Source organism: Schistocerca gregaria, chromosome 5 (assembly GCF_023897955.1).
Source record: "Schistocerca gregaria isolate iqSchGreg1 chromosome 5, iqSchGreg1.2, whole genome shotgun sequence".
In the NCBI taxonomy this organism is placed as follows: Eukaryota; Metazoa; Arthropoda; class Insecta; order Orthoptera; family Acrididae; genus Schistocerca; species Schistocerca gregaria.
This window is the reverse complement of record NC_064924.1, coordinates 370,365,936-370,380,411: the sequence shown is the minus strand read 5'-3', so window position 1 is coordinate 370,380,411 and position 14,476 is coordinate 370,365,936.

The window sequence follows — 14,476 nt, the reverse complement described above, 5'->3', positions numbered from 1 at the left end:
CGCTGTTCTCATCCAACTGTCCAACACTACAATAGCAAATATTCCAACAATGCAAACCAGCCACAGACTGCACACAGCACAATTAGTGATTGTGCAGCCTACTTACAACACAAACACATTTGTAGATATAACAGTGTCACCCCCCCCCTCCCCCCTGCGTGAACCATGGATCTTTCCGTTGGTGTGGAGGCTTGCGTGCTTCAGCGATACGGATAGCCGTACCGCAGGTGCAGCCACAACTTAGGGGTATCTGTTGAGAGGTCAGACAAACGTGTGGTTCCTGAAGAGGGGCAGCAGCCTTTTCAGTAGTTGCAGGCTCAAAAGTCTGGATGACTGACTGATCTGGGCTTGTAACACTAACCAAAACCGAGCGAGGTGGCGCAGTGGTTAGCACACTGGACTCGCACTGGACGATTCAATCCCGTTTCCGGCCATCCTGATTTAGGTTTTCCGTGATTTCCCTAAATCACTTCAGGCAAATGCCGGGATGGTTCCTTTGAAAGGGCACGCCCGATTTCCTTCCCCATCCTTCCCTCACCCGAGCTTGCGCTCCGTCTCTAATGAGCTCGTTGTCGACGGGACGTTAAACACTAATCTCCTCCTCCACTAACCAAAACGGCCTTGCTGTGCTGGTACTGCGAACGGCTGAAAGCAAGGGGAAACTACAGCCGTAATTTTTCCCGAGAGCATGCAGCTTTACTGTGTGGTTAAATAATGATGGCGTCCTCTTGGGTAAAATATTCCGGAGCTAAAATGACCCCCCATTCGAATTTCCGGCGGGGACTACTCAAGAGGATGTCGTTATCAGGAGAAAGAACACTGGCGTTCTACGGATCGGAGCGTGGAATGTCAGATCCCTTAATCGGGCAGGTAGGTTAGAAAATTTAAAAAGGGAAATGGATAGTTTAAAATTAGATATAGTGGGAATTAGTTAAGATCGGTGGCAGGAGGAACAAGACTTCTAGTCTGGTGACTACAGGGTTATAAACACAAAATAAAATAGGAGTAATGCAGGAGTAGGTTTAATAGTGAATAGGAAAATAGGAATGCTGATAAGCTTCTACAAACAGCATAGTGAAATCATTATTGTGGCCAAGATAGATACGAAGCCCACACCTACCAGAGTAGTACAAGTTTATATGCCAACTAGCTCTGCAGATGATGAAGAAATTGAAGAAAAGTACGATGAAATAAAAGAAATTGTTCAGATAGTGAAGGGAGACGAAAATTTAATAGTAATGGGTGACTGGAATTCGAGTGTAGGAAAAGGGAGAGAAGGAAACATAGTAGGTGAATATGGATTTGGCCTAAGAAATGAAGTCTGGTAGAATTTTGCACGGACCACAACTTAATCACAGCTAACACTTGGTTCTAGAATCATAAAAGAGGTTGTATACATGGAAGAAGCCAGGAAATACTGACAGGTTTCAGATAGATTATATAATGGTAAGACAGAGATTTAGGAACAAGGTTTTAAATTATAGGACATTTCCTGGGGCAGATGTGGACTCTGACCACAATCTATTGGTTATGAACTGTAGATTAAAACTGAAGAAACTACAAAAAGGTGGTAATTTAAGGAGATGAGACCTGAATAAACTGACTAAAGCAGAGGTTGTACAGAGTTTCAGGAGAGCATAAGGGAACAATTGAAAAGGAGGGGGGAAAATAATACAGTAGAAGAAGAATGGGTAGCTTTGAGGGATGAAGTAGCGAAGGCAGCAGATGATCAAGTAGGTAAAAAGACGAGGGCTAGTAGATATCCTTGGGTAACAGAAGAAATATTGAATTTAACTGATGAAAGGAGAGAATATAAAAATGCAGTAAATGAAGCATGCAAAAAGGAATACAAACGTCTCAAAAATGAGATCGGCAGGAAGTGCAAAATGGCTAAGCAGGGATGGTTAGAGGACAAATGTAACGATGTGGAGGCTTATCTCACTAGGGGCAAGATAGATACTGCCTACAGGAAAAGTAGAGAGACCTTTGGAGACGGAAACCCAGTTCTAAGCAAAGAAGGGAAAGCAGAAAGGTGGAAAGAGTATATAGAGGGTCTATACAAGGGCGATATAATTGAGGACAGTATTATGGAAATGTAAGAGGATGTAGATGAAGATGAAATGGGAGATACGATACTGCGTGAAGAGTTTGACAGAACACTGAAAGAACTGAGTCGAAACAAGGCCCCGAGAGTAGACAACATTCCATTAGAACTACTGACAGCCTTGGGAGAGCCAGTCCTGACAAAACTCTACCATCTGGTGAGCAAGAGGTGTGAGACAGGCGAAATACCCTCAAACGTCAAGAAGAATATAATAATTCCAATCCCAAAGAAAGTAGGTGTTGACAGATGTGAAAAATTACCGAACTATCAGTTTAATAAGTCACGGCTGCAAAATTCTAACGCGTATTCTTTACAAACCAATGGAAAAACTGATAGAAACCGACCTCTGGGAAGATCAGTTTGGATTCCGTAGAAACGTTGGAACTCTTGAGGCAATACTCACCCTACGACTTATCTTAGAAGCTAGATTAAGGAAGGGCAAACCTACGTTTCTAGCATTTGTTAACATAGATAAAGCTTTTGACAATGTTGACTGGAGTACTCTCTTTCAATTTCTGAAGGTGGCAGGGGTAAAATACAGGCAGTGAAAAGATATTTACAATTTGTACAGAAATCAGATGGCAGTTATAAGTGTCGACGGACATGAAAGGGAAGCAGTGGTTGTTAAGGGAGTGAGACAGGGTTGTAGCCTCTCCCCGATGTTATTCAATCTCTATACTGAGCAAGCAGTGAAGGAAACTAAATAAAATTTCGAAGTAGTTATTAACATCCATGGAGAAGAAATAAAAACTTTCAGGTTCGCCGATGACATTGTAATTCTGTCAGAGACAGCAATGGACCGCAAGAGCAGCTGAACGGAATGGACAGTGTCTTGAAAGGAGGGTATAAGATGAACATCAACAAAAGCAAAACGAGCATAATGGAATGTAGACGAATTAAGTCGGGTGATGCTCTTGGATTTAGATTAGGAAATGAGACACTTAAAGTAGTATTGGAGTTTTGCTATTTGGGAAGCAAAATAACTGATGATGGTCGAAGTAGAGAGGATATAAAATGTAGACTGGCAATGGCAAGAAAAGCATTTCTGAATAAGAGAAATTTGTTAACATCGTGTATAGATTTAAGTGTCAGGAAGTCGTTTCTGAAAGTATTTGTATGGAGTGTAGCCATGTATGGAAGTGAAACATGGACGATAAATAGTTTGGACAAGAAGAGAATAGAAGCTTCCGAAATGTGGTGCTAGAGAAGAATGCTGAAGATTAGATGGGTAGATCACATATCTAATGAGGAAGTACTGAACAGGATTGGGGAGAAGAGACGATTGTGGCACAACTTGAGCAGAAGACGGGGTCGGTTGGTAGGACATGCTCTGAGGCATCAAGGGGTCACCAATTTAGTATTGAAGGGCAACGTGGAAAGTAAAAATCATAGAGGGAGACCAAGAGATGAATACACTAGGCATATTCAGAAGGATGTAGGTTGCAGTAGGTACTGGGAGATGAAGAAGCTTGCACAGGATAGAGTAGCAAGGAGGGCTGCATCTAACCAGTCTCAGGAGTGAAGACCACAACAACAGTGTCACAATACTGTATGCAACATAAATTGCTAAAAAATAGATTTAATAGGAAATTAATTTCGATTTATCGGTTCACACCCCATCTGACATTTAATGAAAAACGTGAAAGGAAGGTGTAATATGCATAGCATTAGTACCTGTAGATTTTTATTTATTCTCTTAAGGCAACTAACAGTCAGTCTATAAAGGGGGATGTCTTTCATAAAGAAAAGATAAGAAGCTATTTCGGTGAGGTAGTATGAGACACTCAGTAATGTATTCAAAAAATCCAGTCGGCCAATGTGAGATTTGTGACACGAAAAGAAGATGCTGGGTTACATCAGGCCCCAGCTTAGAAACACACGCAGGAGAGCAGCAAATGTTGATACCATGTACACGGAGCGGAAAAGAAGCTTGGAAGCCGAGTCGAATGACGGTGAAAATCGTTAATCGGTCCAAATATGTCCTCGTTAACCAAGCTCTTGTAGGAATTCGAGGTTTTAACATCGCGTAATAACCACATTTCGTTTGTCGGGACACGATTTATGTATCTTGCCTTTGATGCTTACCGTGGTTCAGGATCTTACGTAAGACGTGCATAAGGTAATTTCAGAGAAAGTGCGGTGCTTATGGATGCAGATTGCGTCCTCGTGGATGCTAGCGTGGGAGGGTACCGATAGTTAATAGCGAACATTGTTGCAAAGTCACATTCAATACATAACCGATAGCTGCTATATTCCACCTCCCATGTTGAAAGTTTTGAAGCTGACTCTGGGAGTCAGAAATTGTCAATAGCTTTAAGAAACGAGCTGTAGACACAATATCAGTGATTCCGAAAGTGCCACTGTGCCCGCCTTAAAAGTAGAAGTGCTTTTAGGTATTTTGGACGCTTTCCTGACTTGCATCGGAGTGTATAGAGAAGCTCATTCATTATAGACCTCTTGTGGAATTTATGATCCATCCGCATAGATACAGATATAACGACTACACTGACCTTCAACGAGACGAGCAAAGCTTAGATTTACATTAACACTTTCAGAGAGAGCTGAGTGTTTCAAGACCATATGTACGAGGGTCCTAGCTAGTACAGACAGTGGATATTTTATTTCTTCTATAGGAGGCCGTCCATAATCTGCAAATGCAGTTTTTACTTTTCCAGATGGAACTAACCGCATTTGGGGCGTCGAGTGCATGGCTCAAAGAAAGGTGGAATGTCTTCATGTTGAAGAGCAGTTAATAAAGAGGGATAAATCTTAGGCGCTATACTCCAACAAAGGTCGAATAATCCAACATACGTTGTAGGTACAATGATGCGCTTCCCACTCTGCACGGGGGACTGATCTCGTTGCACCGAAAAATGTTCTTTCGTAGTTAGTAACAACTGACTGCGTGTGAGGGGCCCAGGTTCACCGAGAGTCAAATATCAGTCCGAGAAATCTAACATTACATGTTGGAGGTGAAGTACATATACCACAAGTGGCGTGACCGTCAATGCGAGCAGGATATGATTTCTAAAAGGAGAAGGTCTCTCCAACTTCTACACCGAAATCTTCTGCACGTTACTAGCCATTTATCAACGAATGCAATGGAGCTGAGTACTGCCGTTTTGCACTGAAGATAAGACACCGCAATAGAACTAGCACACAGGCCGCCACAATCTAGTAATATTTTAGTGAGGAGGGTGATCGCGCGTTCTAAATTATGATTATACAGAGCATAAGGGGCAGGGCTTAAAACTGCACCCTGTGGCAAGCCCTGGGAGTCAAGAAAAGGTTGTAGCATGTTGCCTGTCATTGTATGCAGAGTTTTCTTCGAGCGAAAGTTGTACTGGATATCCTGTATTGTCTTCCGAGGAATTCCGAATTACGGCATCTTGTCCAACAGAAACTGTATATGAATGTGATCATAAGCCCCCTTAACGTCAAGAAATGCGCTGACGAATGCTTCGTTTGAAACAATGCGTGATGTCGATAATAAGCAAATGTAGATTGTACTTAGTCCCTTTGCCTCCTTTGAATGCGTATTACTTCGAAGCGTCAAGCTACTGCGTTCAAGCTACCATTCCAGCCTTCTCTTTATTATTCGTGAGCCATGGAGCTCAGTGCCAGGGGACGCTGTCCTTTGGCATCTTTGCGGGAATTTCGAGAAGTCAAGCAGAGGTGGCGAGAGGTCGGTGCTTGCGGTGCGGACGCGGAGAAGCGGAGAAACGTGCTGACGGTAGTCGCGAAAGGGAGTTGAGAGGAATGCAGGGGGCCCGCACAAGGTGTGCTGACCGGCCCGGACTCAGTTGGCTGGTACTTCCCTGGTCAGCTACGATTGTCTTCTGAAGCTGTCTGTGGAGCTGTGAAGGGGTGGCCTCGTGTATATTAATGCCACTGTGAGCACTGCCCGATGGGACCAATTCCGGCGATCGAAAACGGTGAGCCCTGTTGCGCATCGAAGAAACCTGAATGTAACAACTGTTTATAAAGCTGCAAATTGGATCGGTTGGTTTGGTTGTGAATGTTTCTTATGAATCTAGCTTAATGCTTGGAACTGTAAATGCTGGTTAAAAGTCTTACAAATGTGGTAGGATCCAGAATACGTCTGCATGTGGCTGTGGTATAGCTTCGTCAGCTGAATTACATGGGCTAGTCTGTTAGCATTCACAACTGTAAACTCTCCCTTGCTGTAATTACACATACTTAAACTTATTAGTGCAGACTGGGAATACTTGGTAAAATTGTTTTCATTCTTTTCAGATGGCAGAGTTTTACCTTGTGTCACTGCTCATGTGCCAAGCTCCCCATTTAGCAACATAACCTTCCGGAGTGGCAACTTATTGCTTCTTAGTGACGTTATAAACTTAGTCTGTTTTAGTCCACTACTCCTGGCCCTGTAATTGGTGGCCTTTCCCTCCATGTTGTTGAGTAAGCAATTAAAGTGGTTTATCGTGGCCGAAATGGTCCGGGCCGATCGGTGGGATGCAGAAAGGAAAGTACACAATGCAATAATCGTATTTGTAATATTGCTGTGACAAAGAACAGGTCGGCGCCTCGGCCTTGTATAACTATGGTTAAGTTACGTACACAACGGTTGTGTTAAAGTTACTACACTCCTGCAAATGGAAAAAAGAACACATTGACACCGGTGTGTCAGACCCACCATACTTGCTCCGGACACTGCGAGAGGGCTGTACAAGCAATGATCACACGCACGGCACAGCGGACACACCAGGAACCGCGGTGTTGGCCGTCGAATGGCGCTAGCTGCGCAGCATTTGTGCACCGCCGCCGTCAGTGTCAGCCAGTTTGCCGTGGCATACGGAGCTCCATCGCAGTCTTTAACACTGGTAGCATGCCGCGACAGCGTGGACGTGAACCGTATGTGCAGTTGACGGACTTTGAGCGAGGGCGTATAGTGGGCATGCGGGAGGCCGGGTGGACGTACCGCCGAATTGCTCAACATGTGGGGCGTAAGGTCTCCACAGTACATCGATGTTGTCGCCAGTGGTCGCCGGAAGGTGCACGTGCCCATCGACCTGGGACCGGACCACAGCGACGCACGGATGCACGCCAAGACCGTAGGATCCTACGCAGTGCCGTAGGGGACCGCACCGCCACTTCCCAGCAAATTAGGGACACTGTTGCTCCTGGGGTATCGGCGAGGACCATTCGCAACCGTCTCCATGAAGCTGGGCTACGGTCCCGCACACCGTTAGGCCGTCTTCCACTCACGCCCCAACATCGTGCAGCCCGCCTCCAGTGGTGTCGCAAAAGGCGTGAATGGTGGGACGAATGGAGAAGTGTCGTCTTCATCGATGAGAGTCGCTTCTGCCTTGGTGCCAATGATGGTCGTATGCGTGTTTGGCGCCGTGCAGGTAGGCGCCACAATCAGGACAGGACTGCATACGACCGAGGCACACAGGGCCAACACCCGGCATCATGGTGTGGGGAGCGATCTCCTACACTGGCCGTACACCTCTGGTGATCGTCGAGGGGACACTGAATAGTGCACGGTACATCCAAACCGTCATCGAACCCATCGTTCTACCATTCCTAGACCGGCAATGGAACTTGCTGTTCCAACAGGACAATGCACGTCCGCATGTATCCCGTGCCACCCAACGTGCTCTAGAAGGTGTAAGTCAACTACCCTGGCCAGCAAGATCTCCGGATGTGTCCCCCATTGAGCATGTTTGGCACTGGATGAAGCGTCGTCTCACGCGGTCTGCACGTCCAGCACGAACGCTGGTCCAACTGAGGCGCCAGGTGGAAATGGCATGGCAAGCCGTTCCACAGGACTACATCCAGCTTCTCTACGATCGTCTCCATGGGAGAATAGCAGCCTGCATTGCTGCGAAATGTGGATATACACTGTACTAGTGCCGACATTGTGCATGCTCTGTTGCCTGTGTCTATGTGCCTGTGGTTCTGTCAGTGTGATCATGTGATGTATCTGACCCCAGGAATGTGTCAATAAAGTTTCCCCTTCCTGGGACAATGAATTCACGATGTTCTTATTTCAATTTCCAGGAGTGTATGTTTAAAGGTTTGTTAAAGTGCCTCACTTAATTTGCTTGCGACTTGAATACTGAACTGTTTGAGTCCATTCCTAGCAGTATTTTCTTACATTCTGTACTAGTGCACGAAATTCATTTACTCTCGTTTTAACCTCCACATTATTACTAGATAGTTACTGAGTATTCTTATTTGTGTTGGTATTATTGAAGTTATAAATTTAATTTTCTTGACGTCACTATTTGTTAGGTCCAAGTTTTGCCACGAATTCGAGGAGTTGCTAGTAGTTCAAGATATTGATTGCCTTAATAACTGCAAAATATGTGAAGAAAACATATTACTTATAATAACATTTTTTGTCATTTTGTAAAGCTCACTTCTATCTTTCTTAAGAGACCGTGATTTTAAATACACTGATGTGTCAAAGAGACTGGTATAGGCATGCGCATTCAAATACAAAGATATGTAAAAATGCAGAATACGGCACTGCAGTCGGCAGCGCCTATATGAGACAACAAGCGTCTGGCGCAATTGTTAGATCGGCTACTGCAGGTACAATCACGTTATCACGAATTAAGTGAGTTTGAACGTAGTGTTATGGTCGTCACATGAGTGGTGGGACACTGCATCTCCGAGGTAGCGATGATGGGATTTTCCCGTACCACCATTCCACGACTGAACAGTGCATATCTGGAATGCGGTAAAACACCAAATTTCCGACATCGCCGCGGCCGCAAAAAAGAAAAAGAAAAAACTGCAAGTGTCGACTGACGACGAATGAAGAGAATCGTTCAACGTGACAAAAATCCAGCCCTTCTGCAAATTGCTGCTGATTTCAGTTCTGCGCCATCAACTTGTGTCAGAATGCGAGTGATTCAACGAAACTTCATTGATATGAGAAGGCCCACTCGTGTACACTTGATAACTGCACGATACAAATCTTTACTCCTCGCGTGTGCTCTTCAACACTGAAATTGGACTGCTGATGACTGGAAACATGTTGGCTCGTCGGACGAGTCTCGTTTCAAATCGTAACGAGCGGATGGACGTGTACGGGTAAGGAGACAACCTCATGAATCCGTGGACCTTGCATGTAAGCAGTGGGCTGTTAAAGCTGGTGGAGGCACTGTAAAGGTGTGGGGCGTGTGCAGTTGGAGTGGTATGTGACCCCTGATACGTCTAGATAAGACGCTGACAGTTGACACGTACGTAAACATACTGTCTGATCACCTGCATTCATTTATGTCCTTAGTGCATTCCGAAGTACTTGCGCAATTCCAGCATGACAATGCGACACTTACAATTCCAAAATGGCTGCAGAGTAGCTCAGGAACACCCTTCTGAGTTTAAACACTTCCGTTAGTCACTAACCTCCCCAGACATGAACATTATTGAGCGTATCTGGGATGCCTCTCAACATGCTGTCCAGAAGACATTCAGGGTGTCAATTCCCTCCAACACTACTTCAGACATTAGTCGAGTCCACGCCTCGTCATGTTGCGACACTTCTGCGTTCTCACGGGGCCTACACGATATTAGGCAGGTGTACCAGTTTCTTCGGCTCTTCAGTATTTATATGAGTTTGCTCAACCTGAGGGCGCTCTGATTTCATTGTCATAAATACTAATTAACTGATTCTTCCATCGCACCTTGGTAGAATAACCGAATGATGTGTAAAATACACATGTAGTGCTGTAGAACCATTCGTATGGTTTTAAATGAAGATCACCCTTCTTACACCACCAACGCAGTATAGAAACTTCTATTGATCCAAGATATCCGGTTCCAAAAGTCTTACGCTGCCATCATGTGATCTAAGGGGAGAAAGTAAAGGTAATGAGATTGGTATGGAAGACTACACTGATAAGCCAAAACATTATGACCAATGCCCATTGCGATGTTGGATGCCGCCTGGTCGAGCAGACACGGAAGGGGGTTCACCCTAGCGAAAATGTGGACTGAAAATGGCGAAATCCATTACGATAAACGACTTTGACAAAGGGTAGATTACTATTAACCAAAACCTATTAATTAGTATCTCGAAAGCGGCGAAGCTGGTCGAATGTTCACTTGCTACTGTCGTGATCATCTACTGAAAGAGGTAGGACAGTGAAACTAACACTAGGAGCTAAATGATTGAACGTCCTCGACTTTTTACAGAACATTGGGTTCGGAGGCTTGTCTGCTCGGTAAAGTAGGCATCTCTGCCGAAAGAGCACAATGCTGGTGAACGCACTAGTGTTTCGGAGCACACAGTTTATCGTTCGTTCTTAGAATTAGTTATTCACTTCGTTTAAAAGACGGCCAAACATGTGATCATAATGTTTTGGCTCATAAGTGTATATATATCGTGAAAGCAGCAGGTCACCTGCATGTGTTCACATGGTGACCCAGCGACATCGGCAACTGCGACCGGAGTGATCACGGGACCATCAGGATTCGGCTGTCGATCGATGGGAAACGTCTGTTCTTCGGATGAATCACATTTTTGCTACACTAGGTTGATGGCCGTCACCACAAACGCCGCCATAGAGGTGAACGGCAGCTCGAAACGTGCAACGTGCCACGGACGTAGGCTGATGGGAGCCGTGTTATCCTGTGGGAGACATTGTCCTGCTGTTGCATGGGTTCTATGGTAGTTGTCGAAGACGCCTTGATCCCATGACAATAATCGAAGACACGCTGACAGCTGTGAACCACCTGCACCTCTTTATCTTTATGTCTTCGCCGACGGCTACGTCATTTTCAACAATATAACTGTCCGTGTCTCGGAGCCAGAACTGTGCTACAATAGTTTGAGGAGTGTTATAATGAACTCACGCTGATGTCTCGGGGATCAAACTCTCCTGATGTAAATTGTATGGAATCCATGTGCATCGCTATCGGGTGCCATCACCTCATACGCAAATCAGCGGCCCGTTACTTGCGTGAATTACATGACTTGTACGCAGACATCTAATGCCAAATACTTCCACAATAAACAGTCGGGTTCCGAATTTGCAGAATCAGTTACGTATTTCGTACCAAAGACGGACAAGCAAGCTGTTAAGCAGGTCGTCATAATGTATTGGCTCATCATTGTACATATTAGGTGAAATTAACTGTAGCCTCGGCCCGCTCCCTCATTATCTTCATATTCTCCTTTAGTTCACATGATGGCAGCGTAAGACTGTTGATATCCGTCAATGAGAAGTACTATGTTGTGTATTTCTGTAGATTTAATTTATTCAGTTAATTAGTTTTCGGCTACAAACGTCATCAGACATTTAATACTGCCGTCAAAGAAGGTAGTGCTTGTAAACCACAATGGGAAAGATGTCACTCATCTAAACTGGCGCTCAAACACCCAGTAAATGGCACGTATGACGGTGTAGTGGTAATGCAACCTCAAAAGTAAATAAGTGAACAATAAATAAATATAAACTGAGCAAAGTAGGAATAACATCTACACTTAAATCGCAAAAATAGTACTTACATAACAGTTTATATTAAATGAAGGGTCCCATTTGGGATTTTTTAAAGTTTAGTATTCAAGTTTTCCCTGATTTGCTCCCTTACATTTATCTGTTCAAGTTTTTACTTTTTGAGCTGCATTACTACCACATTGTCAGAGATGACATTTACTGTGTATCTGTGCCTCAGTCTTGATGCGTAACATATTTTCCAGTGTTGTTTGCAAACACTATAACTTCTTTTATGACGATAGTCAGTTTACGTCTCATGATATCCTTGTTAAGCCGAAAACGTGTTAAATGGATAGATTACTGCGGCAGAGCCCCCGAGATATAGTGCTTTTTATTTATGACTTTCACTAGGTTATTGACCTCAACAGCATTCATCAAAAACTAGACGTTTCTGCCTTCATGTCACCACCATTACTATATGATGGAAATTCATATACGAAGTATGCATCTATCATAAAGAGAGGCCGAAGGTGGCTTATTAAGAGTCTCATGTCATCTTTCATGATACTATAGTAGGCAACTTCGCTCACTGAGACAACTGAAAAGGTTTTGTATTATTTTAGCACAACACGTAATTCACTAACATTCACTTACATTGAGCATGGTAGTTGGTACGTCATGGATTGTTTACCAATGCACGAGGACATGCTGAAAGGTAATCCCTAAGAATTTTCATATGAAAACTCTTAAAGCTCTACCCCTTTATTGTTCATGTCTACATAGTTTCAGCCCTCTGCCGCTAGAGGGCTCAGAATTATAGCACGTAACATGACGGTGTGTAACGTAGATACGTTCCTGCATGAGAAACAGCGTGCTGTAAAGAGTTTCGAATTACGAGAGTTCGTCCACACTTGGAGTACTCACTCCTTCAGCATGACAATGGCGCCCCACTCATGAGAACTGCGACATGTGCAAATGTAATGAACATCCGTAGTCTAGGCGTAGCATCTTTGTCCTCCGACGCGGGTTCGAATCCAGACACTGCTTAAATTTTGGTTAATAATGCACGTTGGAGGCTGAAGACTTCAGGCATAAGAAGTCACCCTCGTGCTGCCAACGACCTTCTCAAAGAGGGTGCACGAACGGACAGAGTTTCAGGTCACTCTCTCGTAATAGGTGTGGGAAACTGCTCCTAGAGATGTAAGAATCAGCAATGATCGTCGACATGAGGATGCAGAGGCAAGGTTAACCATTGCATTAAAAACAGGTAACGTGTATCATTAGGAAATGTAGCCTATAATTGAAAAAAAAAGTCTGACGATCTCTCCATTGGTAAGAGATTCCGTAATAATTCCCCATTCGTATCTCCAGGAAGGAAGGGGAAGGTGAACATGAGAAAAAGATTGAATAATCAACAAAAGGATAATGTTCTACGAATTGAGGCGTTTATTGTCAGAAGCTTGAACGTGGTAGGGAAACAGGAAAAACAGAGAAGGGAAATTCAAAGTCTCAATCTAGATATAGTGGGAGTCGGTGAAGTGAAATGGAAAGCAGACAAGGATTTCTGGTCAGGCTAGTATAGGGTAATATCAGCAGCAGCAGAAAATGGTATAACGGGAGTAGAATTCGTATGAATATGAAGGTAGGGTAGAGAGTGTGTTACTGTGAACAGTTCAGTGACAGGATTGTACTTATCAAAATCGACAACAAGCCAATACTAACAATGATAGTTAAGGTATGTGTAGCGACGTCGCAAGCTGAAGAGATGGAGATGAGTGCGAGCTAGCATCCCACAGATGTTCACGCACATATGCTGTTCCTCTTCGTCGAAATGTCTTTCAACTCGTCTAGGGGTTCAGCTGCACCTGTCGCATTGCACACCCTAAATTAGTCGTTTCTGACCCTTTGGTTAAATTGTCTGACTGATGGAAAGTTTGCGAAATACAAAGTTAATATAACATATAATAACAGTAATTGTAATATCGGGAACTAAGTTAACGATTAATAAATGATGTAAGCCACACAGTTGCGATTTGGTTAGAATAATGTTTATTCAGAAAGAAAATTAAAAGCGATAGTGGTCGTATTTAGAGTTACTATTACGCTCGATAGCATATCCATTTGACTCAGTTCGATCATTCACAATCTCATTGCGAAATACAAGTCTAATATTCCACCTCGTTAAGTTCGCAAAAAGTTAGAGTTAGCACCAGGCGCGCGGCTGCTCACCGCTCAGAGATTAAGTCACACGATACTACACAATCGAAATTTTATAATCCGTTTCTCTTCCTAGCTGCCTAAAGACCAACTGTCCGCTTTCGTTTCTCAATTGGTGTCTCCAGCCGAACTGTATGCTTTCGCGCCTGCACCAGCGCTGTTCACTTTGGTGTCTCCAAACGCAGTGGCCCTCTCTGCCCGTCTCCGGCCTCGTTTTGCCGCTCTCCGAACATCGTCACTCAACTGACTAGGATAGTTCCCTTTCCTGAAGCCGGCCATTTGATCGGCACAGCTTATTCTACATTAATTTACAATTAACATATGTAAATAATCAAAGCTTGACCACTTTCACGTTCTACATTGAGGAACAATAATATTCATTAGATAATAAACGTTAAATTCCTTAACATAAAACCAATAGTCTATCCTTCTTAACTTTGAATGTCGCGGTCAGTAGCCTTGCACCAATGTGCTTTCTGATAAATAAATAAATATAGAATAAAAGTAACTATCGTGTACTAAACCTTACAACAAATATTCTATTATCTAATGATTCAGTAAGGTGTCATGCTGTCATCGTTGAATGTGATTTGTGTGGAGGAAATGATCTGACGCTTAACTGTAAATACTTCAAAATTAAATTTACTATATCTTTTAAACAAATAAAGTTACAGCGTTGATATTTGCAACATTTATCATTTTAATGATGCACTTCTGTATGAAATGTCGATCGTTA